Genomic DNA, 25,988 nt, shown 5'->3' with positions numbered 1-25,988 from the left:
CTTCACACATGTAGTCGAAGTACATGACATAGAGTGGTCAGGAGCATCTCCAAACAGACACCACAGAAAACTACAGAATCAACATGCCAGTCAGGATGTAGAAGTGAAAGACGTATCAGCCCATGCTCCGCATTTGCCATTACACAGAGTGATGGAGGAGACATGTGTTAACCTATGAGCAACTGTATGACTAACACATATTTTGAAACCACCATTATTAATCTGTAAGATAATGTAATGACATAGAATACACTTGGCCTGGCATGTATCTGGAACAGTTAGCAAAAGTATTGACAGTTCATTTTCCACGGAGGCTTTGCCAAGAGGGACAGGAGCACAGCGGAGTGCAGCATCAACCAGCAGCATCAACCAGGCCCACACCTCGCCGCACCCGCTTCGCGGGTGCCGCATCGCCATGTCAGGCGCAGGGCAGTCTGACCAACGGAGTGAGGAGGAAAGGCGGCACCGGGTGAGAGGCATCAGCGGGGCTGCGAGCATGCGGGGACTCCAACTACCAGGAGTCCCTGCGAGACCGACACCCAGCTTCCGGTCCGCTCTCCCTGCTGGCCCGCCCCCCGCCCTCCACGCCCCCATATCTTAGCACGATCCTCCCGCAGCGCGGGACGCAGCACGGGGCGAAGACCGGGCAAAGAGCGGGCCGTTTGAGGCCGTTCGAGACTGTGAGAGACTGGACTGGGCCACTCTATATACATCAGGTATTACCTTAAAATCTACCTCCCAGCTACAATATCATCACGCCCTCTTCTTAGTCGCCCCTGAGCCCTATTGCCCATTATGAGTCCAATGGAGACCAGGAGCAAAGCTAACCAGGTAGCTACTGGCCCCACAACAACGGCCCCAACCCAAGGTAAAATCGACAACTACTTTCTGAAAGCAGGTTCTCTCTTGATAGACGATATTAATCTTCTTGAAAGACGAATCTCGCAGGAAATAGAGTGGGTTAAGAGGTCATCGATGGGTGCTATAGCGATGGCAAAAACTCCTGAAGACAGGCGGATTATAGACACCTCACAACTTGGTGCACATGGTGGGGCTCAGCGACCCACTAGCATAGATCTCTCAGAGGCAACAATAAGTGGTTTAGAGGACATGAGTCTCCTCGCATTGCCTCTAACGCAAATTACCCAACCACTTAACCTAATAAACACGGGGGAGATCACTGATCTAACAATCCAATGCCCCACCTCACTTAGGGAAGAATCGGCCACGACAAATGACACCCCAAATTTAGTAGGGACACCTAGTATAAATCGGGGGTTAAGGGAGGGTGCCATTCAAAAAAGGATACCGGGGAAACATAGCACTAAGGAAAGAAAGACTGTAAATGCAAAGGGAAAAATAGGGGAACCCCCTATTATAGTCAGCCCAGACCACATTAGCCAGGAAAGAACCTCACCAGCGATAGCGATTGACCCCTCCCAGCAACCGCACAGTGATATCCTCACTGATCAGCCACCTCCCATTATTGAACACAATTCTGAGTTACCAGAAGAGGATATAACATTAGCTGACATAGGTCACCTTCTGAAGTCAATCATAAGTCCTTTAGAAGCACGCCTGATGAAAATGGAGGCGAGACTAATCAAAATCGAGAAAACAGCCTTACAGATTATGGACTGTTGGAAACCGGGGGCTTTTTGCCCCACGCTTCCCAACATTGATCCAAAACATAACAGTAACTTGGTCACTCCCAAACCTGCAAAATCTAACGAGGCATTAATAACATCTACAGCGGGTGACAAAAACAATAAATCACACAGTAATCAATTATTAATATCAATACCTAAACCAGCAGCGTTAGCGACTTCTGGTCCTACCAAACATTCTCATGTCATACAACAGCGACCAACTTCAGTCAATGATAATGTGCAGCCTAATTTACAACACACGAGCTCCCCCATACCTCCCTTGATTACCAACCAAGATATACACGATCCGGCCCATCCAAAGGTAAAACCACCGAGAACAGTTACTGTCAATCTCCCACCTGAGGTTGCTCCATATACTGCTATCTTAGTTGGGGTACCCGAATTAAAATCGGACTCGTAGGAAACTGATGAATCTCTGAAAAATAAAGTCATCAATTGGCTTTCAACACACAGACCCCTCCCTAGAGGCATGACCAGCGATATTCGCATGGTCAGAAGAGTCTCATGGGTAGGTAAGAGACCCAAAACAATCAGTGGCGACTGCCTATTGGTGAGTTTTAGAGAACCAAGAACAGTCTCATTCGTTTGTAATCCATCGTTGGAAGATGAAGGGAGTAACATTCATCCAGTCCCTCTCTCGTTTTTCTATCCACCTAACGATCATATAATTAATTCCCAGAGCAGAGGCCAGTATCAGAATCCAAAGGACAACTGGGAGGGCAACCAGGGAAGGAGGAGAATTCCCTTTAACCAACCACGAATACCCCCCTTCCGCTCCAACACATATATTGATCCCCATGGATGGGAAACTGTTCAGAGAAGAAGGATGGGAAGAGGTGGATTTAATAGAGAGGAGCCATGGCCCCCGAGATTTCATCAGCCACCACTGCTACCACTATTCAATCATTATGACTGCCTTGAAATGGTGGACTGACAGTTGGCCTCTACAAACGGGGCGCTAGCACAATCGACAGGGAATGAATGTGGCAATTATCCCCTCCTTACTTGCAGCCAGGAGAAAGCCACAACTGGGATCTTTGATCTATCCCAGGACCTACATAATGGGGAAATTGGTCAAGACGATCCCCTAATGGACGAAGGGCAAATGGAAAGTTCTCCTCTGCTAGAAAATATAAACCCCACGCCCAAACAATTTGACACCCAGAATGCCCCACAAACCCTAAAAATTCTTTCTTGGAATGTGGCTGGCCTGACCAACAAAATAGACTCGGACGCATGGGATGATCTAACGCAACCAAATAGCGTCTGTCTCTTTCAAGAGACTTGGTCAAGGGATGAGACCTCCTTTCGGGGCTTCCTTACATTTTCAATCCCCGCTGTTTGGGGTGGGAAAGGCAGACCTTCTGGAGGCTTAGCAATCTGGGTGGCTTCGGACATAGGATGCCGAGCCTCAAGACATCCAGTGGACTCTGTAGATATACAGGCTGTTTTACTTGAATGGCCGGGTCTTTTTAAATTACTGGTTATAAACATCTATTCAAGGCCAGTCAAAATAGCGTCCACTTCCAAAACCATAGAGGCTCTGTCATGCCTTTTGGAAACCATCCCTGCGGATATGTCTTACATAATAGGGGGGGACTTCAATTCACACTTTGAGCCACTACCTGGTTTACTTGATGGACCCTCCCTAGAGGAGGATTCGAGTTGGCAGGTTCCTCGGACTGAAGCACCCCCTCCCAGAGCATGGACAGCACTTGCCGTACAGATAAACACTCTAAATCTCACCCATGGTTTGAGAGCCTGTAACGGCCGCACTAGGTCCGACATCCCGTCCAAATGTACATTTAATAAAGCAGGGAGGCAATCCAGAACGGACTATTTCCTGGTACAGTTGCAGGCATGGAAAAGGGTGGTGGACTTTAAAATAACACCCAGATATGATAGTGACCACAATGCCCTGGAACTAGAGTATACCATCCCCTGGGTGAGAGTGATAGGTGAGGAGAAATCGAAAGGAGGAAACCTCTTAGAGAACAACAGGAGGCGGATAAAATGGGAAAAGCTTGCCTCCAGCGGAGAAAAGCTTGCCTCTCTCTACGCTGGGATTATTCCCATCCTTGAGGAGGCTTTTGACCTGTGGAATCCATACTCCACAATAGATAGAAGTGAAGATTTAGCTCAAGTACATACTCATCTAATTAAGAAGCTTGAAGCTGACCTCTTCAGCACAAGCTGCCCAAGAGCGCAGGGACAAATCACAAACTCCTGGTATAACAGCACCTGTCGTACGGCAAAACGAGACCTCCTTTCCACCATAAAAGAAGGAGGCGCTAGGTCGGAGATTCGCTCTAAAAGGAGTGTCTACAAATCACTTATAGCCAACGCTAGAATAGAGTGGGACACACAGCATTGGGAGAATCTATCGGAGTCCCTAGCTAAAAGGGACTCCCGTAGATTCTGGAGAATAATCAATCATGGGAGTGGGGACCTTCCCTCTGCAATTGAACCCAACATTGCTGCCAATGTTTGACAGGATCACTTCCAAAAACTATATGCCCCTGAAAACGATGAGTTAGTAACATCAGCATCTACCACCATTTTATTTTTTATTTATTTTGAAAGTTTTATATAGCGCGAACAAGATCTTCGCAGATATCAGAGCGCTTTACAGAGGAGGGGAGCATGTATACGCAGATACATCAATCATGTTAACAGTACATTGAAGTGATATCATAAAACAGTCAAGTAAGACAATTTCAAAGTCAAAAATAAAAGTACAAGGGTTCGAACAAGTAGTACAGATGAGTATCGAGTCTTTGTAGTTTTTCCTCAGTAGTCGTTCAAGTGTATTTAGCCATGAGGATCGCTTTCACTTCTCTCTTGAAAAGTATGGTAGAGGTGATAAGCCTTGTTTCAGGGGGGAGCGAGTTCCAAATCCTGGGAGCCATTCCTGAGAAAGAGCGTTTAAAGGTTTTTTCCTTGCAGAATCTTTTAGGCTTTAGCAGAAGGTTGTTTGTGCCTCTAGTGTTTCTGGAGCCTCCAGAAATCGTCAGCTTCTGAGCGAGGTATCTAGGTGAGCTCAGGTGGACAGCCTTGTGGGTCAGACAAGCTATTTTCAGGTGTATTCTGGCTTCAAACGGCAGCCAGTTCAATGATTTGAAGTCAGGGGAAATGTGTGAGTGTTTTTTTGATCCAGTGATAAGTCTCGCTGCGGCGTTTAGAGAGGCTCTTATGGGTGCCGTAGTAGCTAGGGGGAGACCGCAGAGGGCGGTGCTGCCGTATTCTATTCGAGGTATGACTAGTGATTGTACCGCCGTCTGGAAGTCTTTGGCTGGAAGGAAAGGTTTAAGTTTCCTAAGGGTGTTGATTTGGTAGTTTGCTCCCTTAGTTGCTTTGTTGATGTGTTCCTGCATGCTGAGATTGGTGTCAAGTGTTATGCCCAAAGATTTCGCTGAATCCACGATGGTGGGTTGGACATTGAGCGCCGTTAGTTCATTAAGCCACATTTGTGCAGTAGTGATCTTCGCTGGAGGTGAGATCAGGAGGAACTCTGTTTTTAGGGCATTGAGTTTGAGATGGTTAGCGGCCAACCAAGATTGGGTGCTTCTGATCGTTGAGTTCAAGAGCGTGATGTCTTTGGGTGATTGTAGTTTGAGATAAAGTTGGGTGTCATCAGCATACATGTGGAAGTGTACATTGGATTCTTGCAGCAAGGTGGTGAGGGGTTCCATAACTAGGTTGAACAAAGTTGGGGATAGGGAGGATCCTTGTGGGACGCCTAGCGATACGGGTCTTGGTGCGGACATCAGGTTGTTGCTCTTGAATTTCTGCGACCTGTTTTGCAGAAAGGAAGTGAACCATTTGAGCACAGTTCCAGATAGGCCCATTCTTGTGTTTAATAGTTCGAGTAAGCTCTCATGTTTGACGGTGTCAAATGCGGAGGAGAGATCAAGGAGGATGAGGAGGCAGGTGTCGTTATGATCTAGTATTTGGAGGGCGTCGTCGATTATGTGAATCATGGCAGTTTCCGTACTGTGATTAGCTCGGAAGCCTGATTGATGAGAGTTGAGGAGATCAAATTGAGTAATGTGTTTAGTCAATTGTATTTGTGCGCATTTTTCCAGCAGTTTGGCCAGAGTCGGAATGTTGGTAATGGGACGGTAGTTGTTTAGGTCAGAGGGGTCGGCTGTAGGTTTCTTTAGCAGGGGTGTTACTTGTCCGACTTTGAGGGAGTCGGGAATGATCCCTTGTTGAAGTGAGCTGTTGATAATTTTGGTCCAGAGAGGAAGGAGCGACGGGGTAAGGACTTTGACAGCGTTAGCAGGAAGGGGGTCCGTGAGGTGATTGGATGGTTTCAGAGTGCTGAGCAGTTTGCCAATTTCTTCTTCCGTGTAGGTGACAAAGGTTGACCAGGTTGCATTGTTTTTTGGTTTAGTGGGTGTTATGCGGTGGGGTTTGGGATAGCTGCTTGCGTCCATGAGGAGATCATTCTTTATGTTGTCAGTTTTTTGGTTAAAGAAAGAGGCGAAGTCTTCGCAGGAGGGAGCTTCGCATATAGTGTTGAGAGCTTGGGGTTGTTCTTTGGTTTGTGTTCGGATAAGCTCAAACAGCTTTCTCGGACGATTTTTGGCTTGGTCGAGCTGACGGCTGAAGAAGACTGATTTTGATCGTTTTATTTTCCTGAAGTAGGCATTTCTCTTTTTCTTCAGGTTTTTTAAGTTCAGTGCAGAGGGAGCTGATCTCCAGGAACGCTCTGCCATTCGCATGGCGCGTCTATCGTCATTGAGACTCCCGTCGTACCAGGGATTGGAGATTTTTGTGGTGGCTTTTTTTAGCTGCAAGGGTGCAACTTCATTAATTATTGTGGTCATATTGTTAAGATAGTGATCAGTCAGGGATTGGACGTCCTTAACGCCAGCCGGAGGAAGTAGTAGGTTGCAACAGTTGGGGGTCAGAGAGTTTGAGTTTAGCTTTTTCATGTCTCTTTTCCAGACTTTGGGCCTGGCGGATTGAATAGGGTTAAATTTAACTTTTTCATTGATGAAGAACGTGATAATATGATGGTCCGACCAGTCACAGGGTTGGATAGATTCGAGTTGGATAGAGGCCTCTTTGGAGATGATAAGGTCGAGGGTAGAGCCTTTCTTGTGTGTTGGGCTGTTGCAAATTTGTGTAAGGTCAAGGGCGTTAAGGAAGTTCTTCAGACCTTTTACCACCGCATCCTTATGATCGTTCCAGTGGAGGTTGAAGTCCCCAAGGTATATTTGTGTGAGTTGCCGCCCTGAGTTGGTTGAGATCATGTCCATGATTTGTTGGGAGAAGGTGAGGTTGTCACCGGGTGGGTGGTAGACGCCGTGAAGAGTGCAGATCGGTTTGCCCTCACTGATAATATCTAGGCTGATGTATTCACAGGACGTTGGGGAGGGTAGGGGAGGGGAAGGTACTTTCAGGACAGAGAGGTTGCTCCTGTATATACATGCGATTCCGCCACCTTTTTTATTGCCAGACCTGTCAAGTCTAGTGATGTGGTAGTTGGGGGGAACCAGAATGTCCATTATAGGTGTAGAAGATTCTGTTAGCCATGTTTCAGTCAGGATCATTAAGTCAAGATCCAATTTTAGGATGAGATCAGCGATAGCGGTGGAGTGTCTAGCGGCTGATCTGCAGTTTAGGAGAGTGCATTTGAGACGGGGTGTGTCGAGGGTTGAAGGGTGTTCTAGAGCGAGGGGGACTTTACTCAGGTTACTGTGTATAGCGACTCTGTTATTCAGTGTGGGGGGTCTAAGGGGATTGGGGTGAATCGTAGGTATGGCAGTGAGAGTGTCGGGTGTGTTGCTAAGGGGAGCTGAGTCATAGGAGCGGAGGAGGATGATTGTGTCTAGGTCCGAGAGAGAGTTGCAGGAGCGATGGGGGCGGTTTTCACGATTGCGAACGGGGATTGAGGTCCAGTGCGGTGGGGGTCGAGTGCGAGAGTTCGCCGCCCGGGTGGGGGACCAGTTGGTAGGGGAGGTGATGGTGGAGGCGCGTGAGTGATGTCTGGGGTGTGTGCTGAGCCGTTGTTTGATGATGTGGATGTCTTGTTTGATCTGGTGGAGGGTGTTGGGTGAGGGGTGACTGGAGTGTGATAGACAGAGTAGTTGTTGTTTGATGATGTACATGTCTTCTTTGAGTTGGAGGAGTGAGGCCGTAATGTGGTCCGCAGTGGGACATGTGTTGGAGGTGGGGATGGGAGGGTCAGGCGTGGATGACATAGGGGAGAGGTTGTTGGTGCGGGGGAGAGTATTGGTGGTGGGCGTAGAGTGCAGGGTGGAGGATGGGCATTTATTTGTGGTGGCGGGGGTGGATGTTGGGTAGTGGGGGGTGAGCCTGGGGGGGAAGTGGGATTGAAGATGGGGTCGAGTTGAGTTGATGGGGGTGGCGTGTTCTGTGTGATTAGTTAGTGGGAGGAAGTGGGGGCTGAGAAAGGGTGGGGGTAAAGGGTGGGGTTTGCCTTTGTGTGTGTCGGTCTGCTGTTGATCTAGAATAGGCCGGTTGCGGGAGGGAGCTGTGGCATCAGGGGTGTGAGGGACGGGGGTGATAGGAACGGGGATGAGGGCTGGTGTGTAGGTGGAAGGGGTGGGGTGGTTGTTGTAAGAGGGAGAGAGATCTATGTCTGTGCTTGAGGGATGCGGGGTAGCTACGGTAGGTGGGAGAATGACTAAGGTGCCGGGAGTAAAGGGGTGATGCATGTCTTTTTGGGTGGGGGCTGTGGTATCAGGGGTGGTGAAGGGGATGAGGGCTGGTGTGTGGGGGGAAGGGGTGAGGTGGATGGTGCAAGAGGGTAAGTAATCTATGTCTGTGCTCGACGGGAGGAAGGTAGATACGGTAGATGGGTGAGTGACTGGGGTGTCGGGAGTGAAGGATAGGTGCAGGTTGTTTTGGGGTTGGGCTGGGTTAGAATGGATGTGGATTGAGGCTGTGGTGTCAGGGGTGACGGGAATGGGTGTGGTATGGGAGGGTGACAAGGTGAGGTTGTAGGGGGGGGAGAGGGTAGATGGGTGAGTGACTGGGGTGTCGGGAGTAACGGAGAGGTGCATGTTGTTTTGGCGTTGGGCTGGGTTAGAGTGAATGTGGCTTGAGGATGTGGTGTCAGGGGGGACGGGAATGAGTGTGGTATGGGAGGGTGACAAGGTGAGGTTGTAGGGGGGGGAGCGGGTGCCGCTGGAATGTGTGGGTGAGGGAACTATGTTTGTAAATGTGGAGTGCGAGGTAGCTACATTAGGTGGGTGAACGTCTAGGGTGCCGGGGGTGGAGAGAAGGTGCGTGTCGATTTGTGGTTGAGCTAGGTTAGAAGGGTTGTGGTTGGGGGCTGTGAATTCAGGGGTGATAGGCCTGCGGGTGTTATGAGTGGGGGTCCGATGACTGGCGAGGTGCTGTTTGAACGTGGGGAACAGGTTGTCTAGTAGTTCCAGGTTCTTGTCTGTGGATTGAATTAGGATAATCCCGTTATTGTATATAGTTATGGTTGTTCTGCCCGGGAAGAGTTGTGATGGAGTGATGGAGAGTTTTAGGCCATGCGCGAAATTCCTGGAGGTGGAGACGGTGAGTAAGGTGCGGAACGTGTTTCTCCATTGGGCTCTGCGTGTGGTGTGGAAGATGATATCAATGTTCAGTGAACCATTGACTGGTGAGAAGTAGGTGTCTGCACAAGGAGTTTCAGGGTGGGACCTCAGGAAGCTGTGTTTAAAACGTTTAGCGGCTTTTTTAGTGAGTGAGGGTGGGTAGTTGATTTTGTATGTGTGGTTGCCGACAGGTTCCATGATGGGAGGACAATCTAGGTAGGTGTAGGAGGGAGGGTGTAGGAGGGAGGGTGCACTGTCCTAATGATGGGAGGACAATCTAGGTAGGTGTAGGAGGGAGGGTGTAGGAGGGAGGGTGCACTGTCCTAACCAGTTGCAAGGGCCTAAAGTGATACTGGTGCATGCACAGTAATGCTATGCGCAGAGTACCTTGAGGTAGTAGTAGTCAGTGCAACATCTTGAGGTAGCTTATAACGAAGAACCAACAAATAAATGAATGAGGTAGCGAACAAAAAATGGTGAGTGATAGGGATGTGGCTTACCGCATATACAATATACAAATGGGGCAAGCTACTATTGAATTACTGAATCCGAGGGGCATAATAGTAATACATGTGTGCAAAAGCAAATGTCAACCGTAGCTTACATAGAATGAATGAATAGGACACTAGTGAGTGGCCAATTATCCAAAATGAGGGGTAGCCGTCGGTGTCGTCCGGGAGTAAACAGCGAGTAGCTGCAGCTCACCGTGAAGTAAAGGAAATATGAGGTAGCAATCAGTTAAATGGACCCCATCGTGATGCTATTGAGTGTCCAGAAGTACCCAAAATGTAAGGGTGGCGTCAATGTAATCCAGTAGTATAAAGTGACTGGGTGTAGATTACCAATTAATGAGGTATATGATGTGGCATTCAGTGCATAATAGGGATAAAAGTGAGATGGGATCGGCTTACAAAAATGCTTACAAAACAACAGCTTACAAAATGTACACTATGCAAATAGGGATAGAGTACTAAATACCTGCTGGACTAGATGCTAACTATATACTAGTACCATTATAGGTGCAAACTTAAGTTACAATAGAGACTAAGATTCTAGTGTTTAACCGGTAAAACATGAGAGCAGGTTATATGAAGTGTGTAAACTACCATTAAATATATAATACTGCAATAAAAGGCAGACAGTAAAACATGAGAGCAGGTTACGTAAGAAGTGCAAAAACCATTAAATATATAATACTGCAATAGAAGGCAGACAGTTAGTCACATGAAGAATTAGATGTAGTGCTATGCAAGACTGTGATGGGTGGGATTGGTATAAATGGCCAGTTCTTAGGTTAATGTTCAACTGGTGGGAATGACTAGTCCAAGATGGCCGCCAAAGCGGCCGCCAAGTAGGGGGTTGAGTCGTTAGTCCTCTTTTGGTTGTTGCTGTTTTCAAGGCAGGGAAAGCAGTTTCACATTCTATTCCAGTTGGCTCGGACCTTGCATTCCAGGGGAGTGTTATCTACAATCTGGTTATCTTAGTGATCTCAGGATGCGCTGCTGAGGGGCCTCGTGGACTCAGGCGGTGCGAGGGGGCAATTAATTGCAGTTTATGGCTCCGGCCATTTTGAGCAAAGATGTCTTGCACCAAAACAGTAACGAAAAAGACGAAAAAACGAAAGGGGCAAAGTAAATACCTTTTTCATCAGACGAATGGGGCAGAGTAGGCACCTTTTCCAAACATTCGCCTGTCGCGTTAGCCACCTTTTCCCGCTTACGCCTGTTGAGTTAGGCAGCAAAGAGTAGTTGTAATGCTGACGACAGTTTACCGCATCAGCTGATCAGCCGCTGCCGCCGCCACCTATTCTGCTGTGGTGCCGGCGGTTCTGTTCCTGTGTTGTTCTATTTCCCGCTGGTCTCAGAACGACCCCCGCAGGTAGTACAGGGCTCGCAGCTTCGAGACACCACAGACCGGTGCAGTCCCTGGGGTCCTCCCGCTGCTCAGTCCCCTCAGGTCCGCTCTGGTGTTGCTGCAGATGCCCTCAGGAGCCCTCCCGCGGGCAATGAAGTTCTCCCTGTGCGTGCGCGTGCGACTGGCGGCTCCTCTCTGCAAAACCCCGCCAGTCGCGGCAGCCGGCGCACCAACTCGCGCCTTTGCCTTGAAGCCGTCGGGGGGGCGGAGGACCTCACTCACCTCCCCAGAGCCGCTGCGAGACCTCTTCTGTGATGTGCAGGAAGCCCGGAGCGGCAGCCGGGGCACCAACTCGCGCCTCTGCCATGGAGCCGTCGGGGTGGCGGGGGGCCTCACTCACCTCCCCAGAGCCGCTGCGAGACCTCTTCTGTGGTGCGCAGGTATCACGGAGCACTCAGCAGGCTCCCGGAGTCCCAGCCGCCCAATCCCAATGACGCGACGGGGGGAAAGTCCAGAGTCCCAGCGTCGCAATGTGTCCGCAGGTCGGTGCTTCCCAGGTTCCAGGCTCCGCCGTCGATCAGGTCAGCAATCCAGTTACTCGTAATATCCTGTTACTTGTATTGTTTATCCAGTTACTTTTCTTTCCGCTTCTGATGTGTCTGATGGGTGCTAATCCGGGATAAAGCCCGAGGCGGGGTCCCAAGCACCGGGAGCTCTTCACAGGAGCTCCTACCAGACGGCCATCTTGGGCATGGGAGCCATCATTACATATACATCCGCCCCTTTCACTTTAAAAGATATTAAGGTGGCTATAGCGGGGCTAGCCTCTGGAAAAGCCCCGGGCCTAGACGGGGTGCCGGGTGACCTTTTTAGACAGGAACCTGGGATCTGGGCACCCTACTTGATGGTTTTATTCAATGCAGTGCTGGGGGGAATGAAGTTACCAGATACTTGGCTGGGAGCGGAGGTGGTCCCGATATACAAAAAAGGCTCGCCCCTGCTCCCCGCCAACTATCGCCCGATCAGCCTCATTGATGTAACTCAAAAGTTGTTTGGAAGGTTAGTCCTGGATAGGCTGCAATGTTGGATGGAAGAGACTGAAATTTTAAGCCCTCTTCAAGCGGGATTTAGGAAGGGAGTGTCAACAGTGGACCAAATACTCAGATTAAATATCCTATTTTGGAAGACAGCACATCTAGAAGGGGGGTCACTGTATGCGGTCTTTGTGGACCTCTGTGCCGCCTTCGACTTGGTCCCTCGGGCCAAGTTGTGGGCGGTACTGGGGGACATGGGTGTCCCTGGAGATATTCTCCAGATTCTCATCAGGCTACACACAGACAACTACGCCCGTGTAAGATATGGAAAGGGCGGTAGGCTGACAGATCGGTTTCCTGTCCAGCGCGGGGTCAGGCAGGGTTGTGTGTTGGCGCCGACCCTGTTTTGCCTATTCACGAACGGGGTGATAGAGCACTTGTGCAGAATCCCCAACATTGATGCGCCGCAATTGAACAGCAGCAGGGTGCCAGCGATCATGTTCGCAGATGACACCCTGCTGTTGTCAAAAACACCATTGGGGCTACAGAGGGTTCTGGATGGATTCTTGGATTTTTGTATTAAAAGGGGTTTAGAAATAAACCCCGCGAAGACCAAATTCATGATCCTGAGCCACAAGCCCAAAAGTTGCCCTAATCCCCGCTTGGGATCCACACCCCTAGAGAGAGTCCAAGTGATTGAGTATCTGGGCATAACACTCAATCAAAATTTAACCTGGTTGCCACACAAAACAAAAGCAACCACAAAATTAATCCAGAGGGCCGGTGCTATCACAAGAATTGCAAAAAAATCCTCCCTTCGTCCACTGGCACCCGCAATACACATCTATAAAGCCCAAGCACGAGGAGGCATTACGTATGGGGCTGAACTATGGGGACACACATCGCTACAAACTATACAGGTGGCAGAGAACAATTTTATTAGACAATTGACGGCCCTTCCTTTGAGCACTCCCCTACTCCCTTTGAGAATGGACTTGGCACTGTGCCCAATTACCGAAGAACTGAGCCTCAAACCCTTGACCTATTGGAGGCGGTTGTGGAGCAGCCAGGATCTGGGCCACTACAGAAGCGAACTACAAGAGCTCCTTAGATCAATACAAGTGACCAAAATTCCATGGCTCAAATACATTAGGGACATGTGTACGACCCTCGGAGTCCCAGAGCTATGGTGCAATCCTGAACTAATGTCTGTAAGGCTCCCGAGGAAAGAACTTTCTAAATTGTTCTATGGCTTCAGGCTACAAAGATCTATGAGTTCAATCCGGGAGGGTTCTTTAACCGATATATTCACTAAAGTAAAAGACTCTTACAGTCCTGAATATGTCCTAGATGTTATGTCCCCAGTGCACGTAAGAAAGATCTTTCTCGAATGGAGATACGGCTCTCTCCCCTTGAGGTCGTTCACCAAAACCTGGGATGGTAACCAAGACTCAGGCAACTGCCCTGCGTGCAATTACAAGTTGGAAAGTGACATACACGTGGCCTTGTTCTGCAAAGCATACAGTAAAATTAGGAGCTATTGGCTGGTCCCCTACTTAAGGAACTTGGGCTTTCGAACTTATGCCCCAGCCTACAGAGTGCTTAAAACTGACCTTACATCTCCAACAGTGTTTGTAATGGCGAAGTTTTTGACGGCAATGTGGAGATTACGGGCAAGAATTATAAGGGACTCCATTGCGACACGATCAATTAACTCTTAATCTAATCTAACAACGTATTTTAGAACTGTGAATATGATCTTTTCGAATTTTAAAAATGGTGAATCTATTTTCTAAAAAACTTTCTCTTTTTAACGATCAAATGCTTGTTTACTTGTACATCTTTTATGATCTTAACGATCGAAATAAAGATTATTTGAATTTGAATTGACAGTTGTCATTTCATTTCTTTTTCATCTGACCAGGGAAATGGGCGTCATCCATGGGACCCCATAGCACACTCCCAGACTGAGCATGAGAAGGCCTGCAACCAGGCACTCAGCAAGACATTAAATATTGTTGAGCAAGACTTTGGCCTGCTCAAGACCAGGTTCTGCTATCTGGGCATTTTAGGCGGTAGATTGCTCTATTCCCCTCCAATGATGTGCAAACTAATACTGGTGTGTGCCATCCTGTGCAATATATGTGCGCAAACTAATATCTCCTGGGACAGAAAGCAACAACAGCAGGACCCAATGAAGAAGGAAGAGCAGGATCCCAAGGGTGGAAACATCCAAAACACTGCTGCTGGCAATCGCAGACACACACACATTGTGCAACATTTTTGTACTTGATCCATATGTTCGGGAATGGACGATTAACCAACCTGTTATAAAGGTTCAACATGAAAATAATTATTTGAAACCATTAGTTGTCTTTGCGTTTATTGCACAGTCCAAGGAACCATCAACTTACACACATCTGGTCAACTAGAAGTAGCCCTTAAAAGCTTACATTCAGGTCGGAAGGCAGGCGTCAAAGTGTCAGAAACAATATGCTGTGCATTGTCATGTGCTGTGTGTAACTTGGGCCTTGCCCATTTCCCTAGTGATGTGTCAGTAACAAAATATGCTTGAGTAGGAAAGGTGACACCTTTCTAGGAAAGGTGACTTTTCAGTAGAAAAAGTGAAATATTTGAAGGAAAAGTGACGTTGTAGCTGAAAATGTGATGCATAGATTCATAAATGTGACACTTTTCTAGGAAAGGTGACGTATCAGTAGTAAACAGGACATATTTGTACGAAAAGTGACGCAGTAGCAGAAAAAATGACGCTTGCTTAGGAAAGGTGACACCTTTCTAGGAAAGGTAACTTTTCAGTAGTAAATGTGATGCTTTTGTAGGAAAAGTGATTCTGTATCAGAAAACATGACGCTTGAGTAGGATAGGAAAGATGACACTCTAGTAGGAAAGGTGACATTTTTCTAGGAAAGTTGGCTTTTTAGTAGTGAACGACATGCTTTCAAAGGAAAAGTGAAGCTTTCCCACAAAACAAGACAATTGAGTAGGAAAGGTGAAACTCTAGTAGGAAAGGTGACACTGTTCTAGAAAAGGTGACTGTAGGAGAGTAGGGTCTGCTTCCTATGGTTACCCCCACTTTTTGCTGTGATTCTGTGGTTTTTCGACTTTAGTCTGGCTGTGGCCCTGCTAATCAGGACCACAGCCTAGCTGTTCTCTCTCTAAAATGATACCATGTACTTTAGGTACATACCAGATTGGGTATTGGGTGACCTTTGTGAGTCCCTGTATAGTGTACCATAGGTACCCAGGGCATAGGTGCATCCAAGGCCTACCAGGGGCTGCAGCATGTATTATGCCACCCCTGGCTGGCCCTCCAAACTGACACCACAGGTCTGTTCACACAGCCTGGGTAAGGTGGTATAATCACCCCTTACTTAGATATAGTATACCTATACCTATATATATATATGTAGACACATAGGCACCTATAAGCCACTCCTATGGTAGGCCTCGACAATCCTGAAGGCAGAGTGCTTGGTTTTATGTGAGAGGGTGCCCTAGCATGAGCTGAGCCCCTCTGCAGCTTTCGGAACCATCTCCTTATAGCTGTTCTATAATATAGCCATACCATATACTCTTAAGTGCATTATAATCCTCGCGGTTAATGCTAACTTTGTTTTGGCTTTATCAAACCATGTCGTGTAAGGTGTCAAACACTTTGGAATACTAACCCCCGCGCCAGTCCTGGCGGCGGGGGTAGTATTCCACCCTTCTAGAGGGAGAAGACATGTAGTTACTGGTAAACCCGGTTAAAGTTAAACAGAGCCTCAGCATCACAAAATGGATGCTGCTGCCACAGACACGAGTTTGCCCTCCTGCTGCTGGATGAAACTCTGGCAGGGAAGGCCTGGAGAATAGGTTTCCTGTCCAGGAACCTGGCACCTCCCCAGACAGGCTGTAGTGTATTGGGGCAGGGACGGCTGCATTCAGCAAATGCTTTTCCAGACACTGCCTGAGGCACACAAGGTGCTCCATGCATATCCCGGTTCAAACCAGTTGCTGGGGCACTCAGCCCCTGCTCTGACGTGAAACTGGACAAAGGGAAAGGGGTGTTACCACCCCCTTCCCAGGTCCACTCATAGGAGGGACCTTCCATGTAGTCCAACCCCTAAACTTAGTATAAGTATAGGAGATGTGTCTCTAGGATTTTAGATTACCCTGGATGAATCTTTGAAAGCCATATCCTGGACCTTCGACTAGAAGATGGAAGACATCTCTCTTGTGGTCATGGAGTGACCACCCTGTGCAAACAGGCACCAACAGCAACTTTGCTGGTCTGCATTTTCAAGGCTCCCGCCAGATCCTGAAGAATCTGCGACACAGGACACAGACTTCCAGACATCTCTGACTCCGACTCACACCCACAGCAAAGCTGAGACACGTGGCAGACACGAGAGACGTGGGACTGGAACTCCTGGACATCCTGCATTTTGCTAACTGCATCGACTCCCGAGGTATCTCGCAGTTGTGCATTGGGGCAATAAAAGCCCCAGACCCGAGCACCATTTGCACCGAAGCTCAGATCTCCACACTCCATGAGTGTCCTGTGGGTCCCAAGCGGATGTATGACGTTACAACGCATACTTTTACCACGCATGCTTTTACAACGCGGTTTTTACATCTCATACCATTACAACGCATAGCGCTTTGGGGTGCTGGATAGTGAATAGTTTAATTTACTATTCCAACTCCAGTCCCCGTGGACACTAGGGAAGGTGTTGGATAGTAAATTAAATCTATTCTCTATCCTAGAGCGCCCCCCAGTGCAATGCGTTGTAATGGTTTGCGTTGTAAAAGTTGCGTCGTAAAGGCCTTGCGTGGTAAAAGTTGCGTTGTAAAGGATGTTTCCCGTCCCGCTCTTGCATTTCAGCTCAATGTGTCTTCCCGGTTCCTAGTCTGTTGGCTAGTGAGCCCCCTGAAGACTCCATTTTAAATCTAACTTGCTTTCCTGGTTTCTCCAGGCTTGCTCCAGCTTTCCTACAAAGGAGAAGTGCCACAGACCTTGCTGGTCTGCACCGAAGCCGTTCTCAACATCCTGCGTGGATTGCGTTTGCCAAGGCTTGTTGGATCCAATCCGGATACCGACAACGCAGTCTACTTGAGCCTTTGTGGGACAGCTCGAATCCAGCTCCTGGTTGTTGTCGATACCTCCAGGACCTCGTGGCTGAAGAGACAAGCTTCACTTTTTCACCTGAAATCACTCAACATCGCCTGGTTCTGTCCTGGTTCCTTCCTGGTCACTGTCTAGTGACCCAGACTCTGTCCCTTCTGCTTTCAGTTTCTTCAGATCTTCAATCCACCCTTGGATCCACCCGGACACTTTTCCTCTGGTCGCCTGCAGCACTTCTTTGCAGCTCTCCATTGAAAACGACGAAACCCGACACCAAAAGGCACCTATGCACCAAAATACCCTGGGTATTTTAACACAAGTACTCCAGTGCTCCCATGGGTCTTGACTCTCGAAGTGTCCTAGTCTAAAGGGGTTTCATCGTAGTCCACCCGGAAGTGTCCTTAAATTGTAACTTTGTAACTTCTTCGTTTCCCATACAAAGTCAATGGTAACTCGCGACTGTGTTTAGACACTGCACGCGTCTACCGTGGGCCTCCTACTTCCTAACCTTTGGTTGTTTAGTTTAGCCCCAGCGATTCCCTAGGCCTACTTTCTATTTCTCACGTGGTTCTTATACCACTATCTTAGTATATGGTTTGTGAGGCCCTCAGGGCAAAATGTATTCTGTGCAACTTATCTTATGCTAATGAAGTAACTTGTATTGTACTTTTACCTCTGACCTCATAAAGAGTGCAGAGGGGTTGTGTTTAGAATAAATACATATATATTTGATATATACCTTGTGTGGTGTCCTTTCATTTGGTACTCAAGGGATTATAATTGGTAAAACAACTTGCTTAATTCGTTCTCTGAAGTATTAGCTTGATGACTGCTGGTCCATGCTGCCAATAGAACAGCTATCTATGAAGTTGACTTTACAACCACATCCAATAAGGGTTGATTAGATTGTGCAAGGTGCCCACTAAAACTAGTGGACATCATATGCCAGGCTAACTTCTCACAGTGACTTTTTAGTAGCAAACGTGATGCTTTTCTAGGAAAAGTAATGCTTTACCGCAAAAGGTGACAATTGAGGAGAAAGAGCTTTGGGCTCAAGACATGCATCAACATCAAAGTGTCAAAAGCAATGCATTGGACATTGTGTAACTTGCAAATTGACTATTTCTTGTCGAAGCATCAGAAAACCGACGCTTTAGTAGGAAACGTGCCGCATATGTCGGAAATGTGACACATCCACACAGGAAATTATGCAATGGCATAGCCATGCTGCAAACCAGGAAGTGTGAAGTTCCTCTCACTTTCACTTTCTTTTTGTCTTTGCTGGTGGAGGTGTTTGCTGGAGAGTTTGGTGCTGTTTCTTAGTCTTGTTGGTGTCTGTGCTGTCCCTTTTGTGTCCCAAAACTGTAAAATGTGTCTTATAATTGTATTTTGTGCTGTTTTGTGCAGTGTATTGTGGGGTGTTTGTCTAAACAGGGTCTAATAGTTATAGGGGTAGGCCGAAGGGATAATGTTTTTGTTGTTGGGTTTAGGGTGGCTATATGGGGCAGAGAGATGTTGGGCAGGGCCAAGAACCTGACGGAGGAGTAGTTTGGGGGCCTCTGTGGCTGTTGATGAAGTATGTGGCCAACATGATCAGAAGAGGAGTCGGGGTTAGCCAAAGCTTCCCAGCGATTGAGAGGCAGCACTGGTGGGAGAAGGTGCGGTTCCAGATTTGTAAAGTATTTGGTGTTGAGCGGACGATCCACCAATACAAGCACAGGTGGGCAGAAATCGTCATCTGTAAACAGGATCTCCTGGATTACCAGGGGAAAGAAGTTGGTCGGGCTACTGGTAAGTTCCTATATACCATGAGCTTGTAGCTGTGTGGCTGTAGCAAAATCCCCTTAACGGTTTTCATTCTGGAAGGGCCAGATATGTATATAGGTTACTATGGAATGATACAGGCTAACTCAGTTGCACACACTAAACATGCCACAGGGGCCTGGCCCTGTTCCCAGGGGCATGTCAATAGCCAAAAGACCATGTAGTGCAGGGGAGACCCATAAGTGATGTGGGACTCACACTGTGCAGGGAGTATTGCACATGGCCTGCAGGGCTATTACTGACTCAGAACTGTGTGGGCCACCCGCCATGTATTTTGCATGGGAGCACACTCAAGTCATCAGGCAATGGGTTGGACAGGGTGTATGTTTCTCCCCCAAATAGTCACACTTACGTCCCTGTTGCAAAAAAAGCTCATCATACCTTTATGAGCCTGTATGGGTCTCAATTGCCCATTTACAGTGCACTGGTCACATGTAAGGAGCTAAGTGAAGGAGATAAGCACACACGGGTACTGTCTGATATGTGTAACATGATAAAGTACATTTATTACCTTGAGAAGGCCCCAGCATTGTCACACCATGCAGAGTGTGGTCAATCAAATTGAATTGTTCACATAGGCATCAAGGTCTAGCACCCTTACATCATATTGCAAGCTATGCTGGTCTTGTACCTTGTCAGCACTCTGTGCACTCATATGTGATGTGCCTGCTATCACCTGACTACACTGCAACATGGCATACATATGTCCATCATGAGTGCATTCCAACGGAGCCTCATGCTACAAGTCCAACATACAGACAATATCAGGCATTTGTGACATCAATGAACTGTGCTTCATATGTACACAGTCTACATGTTCAGCATTCACAGACCTATGTGCCATGTGTTTTTTATTGAGGGTGGACCAAACCCATACACTATTAGTGAGGTGGCAACATTCCAAGATCCCAGTGCTACCGGTGTCACCTTATTGTTTCTATGATCTGTAAGGATTGTGTGTGTTTGCTGAAATGAGTTGCAGTGAGATGTGCAAGGGGTACCATCACTCTGCTGAATCAAGCTGCAGCTTACATGTGGATTTACAAAAGAAGGATGACAATGTTGCATGTGCAAATGACAGGGTCAAATTGCCATGTGAAATCATTAGCAATGTATGCAGACTCACATGATGGATGCCTCTTAATATGCTGTGCTATTCTACTGTTGTGCCAGCTATGGTGTGGATACTTATGGCACATGTACCACCACCTGCCCTAAAAACAACTGACAACAATTAGTTCTAATGTTTCTCACATGTACCATGGACCACAATTGCAAACATGTTACCCAAAATGTGTGACACGAATGTTGCATGGGATAGGTTGTTAATTCCCTGACACAGCATGTTTGCAAAAGTCTATATTTGACCTGCACAAAAATTTGGTTTGGGTTGTAACACATATCCCTGTCCAAACATCCAATAGTCAACTACACATCTAATGTTGACATGTGTGCAATGGCCATTTTACCAATATATGTGTCCTCCTATTGTGTGTTCACTTCATACCCAGCACAAATTCCAACATATTACTGTCCTGCATCCTACTAACATTGGTACAGTCTAAATGATTGACGGCGTGTCAGACATTTATGCCACTCAAACAGCATAATATTTGGTGTTCCATACATGTACCTGTAGTACGGCATCAAGCCAAATTGTGGACTCCAATGGACTTGGGTGACCATGTCAGCATGCTCACCATATCAAAACATGATTCCATATTAGTATAGATGCTGCATATGTATTTGTCAGGCAGCATTGTTAACATGTCTTATTCATGATAGCATAAAGAGTGGGTAAGTCGCGTATCTCTATATGTTGCATTGAATGCTTAAGTCAATTGTCCGTGCCAATGACTTATTTGGGTTCACCCCCTTAGCCCACATTGATCATGATATGTGACAACTGTCATCCCACATCATGGGTGCTAGCACATCCCTCACAGTACTGAATATTGGGGACATTTGAAATGGGGTGCCAGTCAAGAGATTGGCAAAATAGCATGAAGGTACAAAGGAAGTTGTGATTAAACTCAATTTGAACATGGAATCAGAGGGATGGAGGAAGCAAGATGGCGGATTGAGGACGCCACAGTGAGGACGCTCTGATAAGGACTCCCCGAACTCCCTGAACTCCTAGATACTGGTGAAAATTTCGCCGACTAAAACTTCAAAGACTAATTTTTTTTAATAAGATAAGGAAGGTGCCGGTCATAAGAATAATGTGGCGAGTCTCAGCACAAACCTGGTAAACTTAAAGAATCTCGTCGGATTCAGTTCAGTTCCAGAAGGCTGTGGAATTCCGCAGACGATCGTATGTCCGAGGTTGATTGGCCGGGTCTGGTGGTGCCGGTGTCTGCGGCAGCCGCTTTTGGATCCGCTGTGGCGCGGAATCGAAGGAGGCGGAAAGACAGCGAGCTGATGGCGCCCAAAAACGCACCGCGGTCAAACAGAGGGGTGAAAGGCACCCCCCTGGAGAAGAAAGCAGAAGAGGGGGCCGCGGCGCCAGCACCGGTTAAACCGAGGACCCCTGGAGCAGCGAAGACGATTCAACCGGCGATGAGCCCTCTTGAAAGAGCTTGGAGAACCGGCAACACTGACTTGCAAGGCGGTAAGACACAAGTTATCCGCCCCCCTTTATTTGTACCTTCAAAAGATAAAAATACTTTCATAAAATGCAAAAATAAAGACAAGGATAAGGACAAGGATATGCAGGGCAACAAAGCTACTAACAACGTGATTAACCAAGGGGGTTGGACCAAAGGGGTAAGGGCTGAGGTCGAGGCTGATACCAATGAAATAATGGTAATTACGAATGATGTTAACAAAGATACGATGCTTGTTGAGGATTCCAATCTGGAGATAGCTTATGTAACCAATACCCCGAAGCTTAACAATGCCGCCTCAATGGGAGCTATTGTGGTTATTCCGGATTCCTCATTAATCTCGCAAGCCTTACCATCACAAGTTGACAAAGTTATGGATTCTACAACCATAGCGGCAGGAGGAGCTGACACTGACAACACTTATGAAGAAACACAAGAAGAAAATTCCAGTGATGAATATGAGGAACTGGTGGAAGGAGGGGAAGGGGGGATATAGACGAGGAAGACACAGAGCGGAATTCTACTCTAGCAGGAGGTAGCAAATCTTCGGGCATCAAAAAAGGAAAAGGGAAGGTAAAGAGTAAAATCAAGAAAGGGAGAGTTGTGAACCTTTCAACTGTCTCTGCTGCACTGACCTCTACTACTACTCGAGGGAAGGCGATTAAAGACCAGAGACCCTTGCGTAAGTGGATGCAAGCCAAATGGAGTGTCAAGAGCATGGCTCTGCGGCTATCTGGTGCTAGTCCTACAGAGAGAGACAGTCTGAAGAGCTCCCAAATTACTTCCTTTAGCAACACTGTATCATCAGATCCTTTAGAGGCCTCTTTAACGAGACCTTCGCCCGATACTATACCGCCCTTAGGTCATGTCATACTGTGTCAGACAGATAAACCCCTATCCCCAGCCACCTCTGGAGAAGAAGTTTTAACTGCTACATCTCTTGACTCTTCTCCGGCTCCCTCAGCAGTATCTTCTCTGGATTTAATTCTTAAAACACTAATGGAGCATCGGCAAGAGGCTCAGCTACATTTTCTTCAACTGAGGGAAGATAACTGTAAAGTGCAGAACTGCTTACAAGAAGTTACTAGTAAACTGTACGGAGCTACAAAAGAGATCGAAGAATTACAGCAAAGAGTGGTTGAGGTGGAGGAATATTTAACTACTACAATGACCTCAACTGATCAGCATGACAAAGACATAGCCGCTTTACAGAATAAAGTGGAGGATTTCGAAAATAGACAAAGGCGGCAGAATCTGAGACTATTCAGAATACCAGAAGGATCGGAGGGCTCCGATGCCAGGGCTTCCATGGTCAAACTATTTGAGAGGGCGTTCCTGGATCTGTCCGACTGGGATTGGGATTCCCAACTGCAGCGGGTACACAGACTACCAATATTTTCTAGAAATAAGGAAAGTAAATACCCGCGCCCCATCCTGATTTATTTTGGCAACTACTTATTAAGACAAGCAGTTTCAATTAAAGCCAGACCAAATACACCTGTGACATTGGACAACATAACTTTTTTTGTGAGATCTGATCTTAGCAAGATCACTATGGACAGACGTTGGGAACTGCGCAAATTGATCGATCCTTTTAAATCCTGGGGGGCACTGGTTTATCTTCAAGAACCTGCTCGCCTGAAGGTTGTGAAATCCGGGCACACTTACTTCTTTAATGATGTTAAAGAGGCTGAGCAGATTCTTTCAAAGATGGATTCAAACATCGAATTGTCTAATGTTAAGCTTATTTGCTTTTTTTTTTTTGGGCCATTAAGGCACCTTCTGATGTTTAGTTTTGTATGAGTTCAACACGGGGGGGGTTCTTGAGGAGACCTTTCTGGTTGGCTGCCCTTCCAGCGGCAGCAGGTGCTAGAGGGAGGCTTCCTGGTAGGTACTTATGGGGGGGATGGTAAGGGTTGGAGGGTAGGGACAGGGGAAGAGGGACGTAGGGTGGGGGGTTATGGTGAAAATAGATGACACAAGCATAGAAGATCTAAGGTACACAGTGAGCAGAAACACCAATTTTCAGTTTAAGATAGGAAATCAGATCATATTTGAAGTAAGATATGTATCAAATTAATTGTATAGCCTGGAATGTTCCAGGTCTTAATAATAAAATCAAAAGGCAATTGGTTTTTGAAGAACTTAAAATGTACAATCCTCATTTCGCACTTTTAAATGAAACCCATGTTCGCATTCAGGATAGGAAATTGATGGAACAATGGGGGTATGAGCTAGTTACGTGCACAACTTTAAATGCTTCAATACGGGGAGTGGCTATATTGAAGAAAAAAGGATTTAAGGTAGAAATTCTTAGAGTAGCCTCTGACAAAGCTGGCCGGTGGGCAATTGCACAATTTAATTTAACAAATACTAAATATGTTCTCTGCGCTGTGTATGGGTCAAATATTGAAGAGGCGGCGGTTTTTGACCAACTAAATATAGAACTATTAGACTGGGAGGGGGAGTTAATATTAATGGGCGATTTCAATTGTGTTATTAATTACGCTAAGGACACTACGAAATGTACCCCATCTCAACGTATGCGCAAGACTAGAGCAGCTATCCTAGAGCTTTCTCGTATACATAACTTGAAAGATATATGGAGGAACCTTCATCCTATGCTGGCAGGATATACATATTATTCGGCACCGCACAAAATGTGCTCGCGTATTGATATGGCCTGGGCTTCTGACAACATACTTGAAGATTGTAAAATGGAGATATGCCCCAGAGTAACCTCGGACCGCAACCCCATTCTCTTACGGTTTAACATTATCTCCAAAAAGCAAGAGGCTAGATTATTTTAATTTCCAAGATGCCTGCTGACAGACTCAGTCTTTATTACTGAGCTGAAAAAGAACATCAAAGATTTTGTGGAGTTTGTTATAAACTCCGCCCAACTCATCTATGTACGGGATGCTTGCAAAGTGAATATTAGAGGGTTCACCCAGCAGTTCATAATTAGGTAGAATACTAAACGAAAAAAAGAGACCCAGGAAGTAACACTAAAAAATTCGGTCATTGGAGAAACATTTGGCAGAAACTGTTAGACAAGAAGATAGGGGGTATCTTTTACATCAAATAGAAATTACCTAGAACTTAAATTAACGACTTTACGATCCCAGATTAAAAAAGTCTTAAGAGAAAAGATTAGTTCCAAGCTCCAGAAATATAAGTTATCACAATATGAGAGTGGGGACAGAATCGGTAAGATTCTTGCATATAAAATTGCGGAAGATAGGGCTAGCTCTTTAATTAAAAACATAAAAGGGGCTGATGGAGCTAATTACACTCAGCCGGAACAAATCTTACAACAGTTTGTCATGTACTATAGTAAACTTTACACTCCGGAACATTCTCCTGCGATAGACATCATGCAGAGATATATAAGAAAGAACTGGGTACTAGAAAGGGAACCAGAAGAGATGGAAGAATTGGAAAAAAAATGTACTCTTGCGGAATTAAAACTTGCTATCTCTTCTCTCCCTTCGGGGAAAGCTGCTGGAGAGGACATGCTTCCTATTGAAATCTATAAAATGTGTAGTGATGAACTACTACCTCTGCTATGCTCTGTTATTAATCAGACAGGTGAAGCTGGTAGAGCCCCTAATTCTTGGAAAACTGCAAAGATAATCTTTTTTTTAAAAAAAGAACAAAACACCGGCAGAATGTGGATCCTATAGGCCCATCTCTTTGATTAATACAGATGCTAAAGCATACGCTAAATTATTAGCCATGAGACTAGCTCCTCTTATGCCTAAGTAAGTCAGTCAACACCAACATGGTTTCGTGACAGGCAGAGATACAACTGCACATGTTAACATGGCCATCACAGCGTTTGATGTTGCAGCTACTATTCCCTCCCCACTCGGTATGGTATTACTTGATGCAGAAAAAGCATTTGACCGAGTGGGGTGGGGTTATTTGTGGGCAACTCTTAAAGAAATTGGCTTTAAGACTCAGTTTCTAACAAGAATACAGGCACTCTATGACTGCCCTAATGCAAAAATAGGATATGCTAGTTTACTATCGCCTAATTTTCCAATTGAAAGAGGCACCCGTCAAGGGTGTCCTCTTTCACCACTCTTATTTGCTCTATCTATAGAGCCATTCATTAATGCAATACAGTCTCAGGAATGTATTAAACCATTTGTTTACGGTATTAATTCACTTAAAATTACAGCTTACGCTGACGACTTGGCAATATATACAACTGATGTGACAGAAGCCATGGCTGGAATTATTAAAGAAGCGGATGATTTTTGGGTTGTCTCCGGATATAAATTAAACCTGAATAAAACGCAAAT

This window comes from Lissotriton helveticus, chromosome 6 (assembly GCF_964261635.1).
Source record: "Lissotriton helveticus chromosome 6, aLisHel1.1, whole genome shotgun sequence".
NCBI lineage: Eukaryota > Metazoa > Chordata > Amphibia > Caudata > Salamandridae > Lissotriton > Lissotriton helveticus.
The sequence above is the reverse complement of the archived record's forward strand: the minus strand, read 5'-3'. Positions refer to the sequence as shown.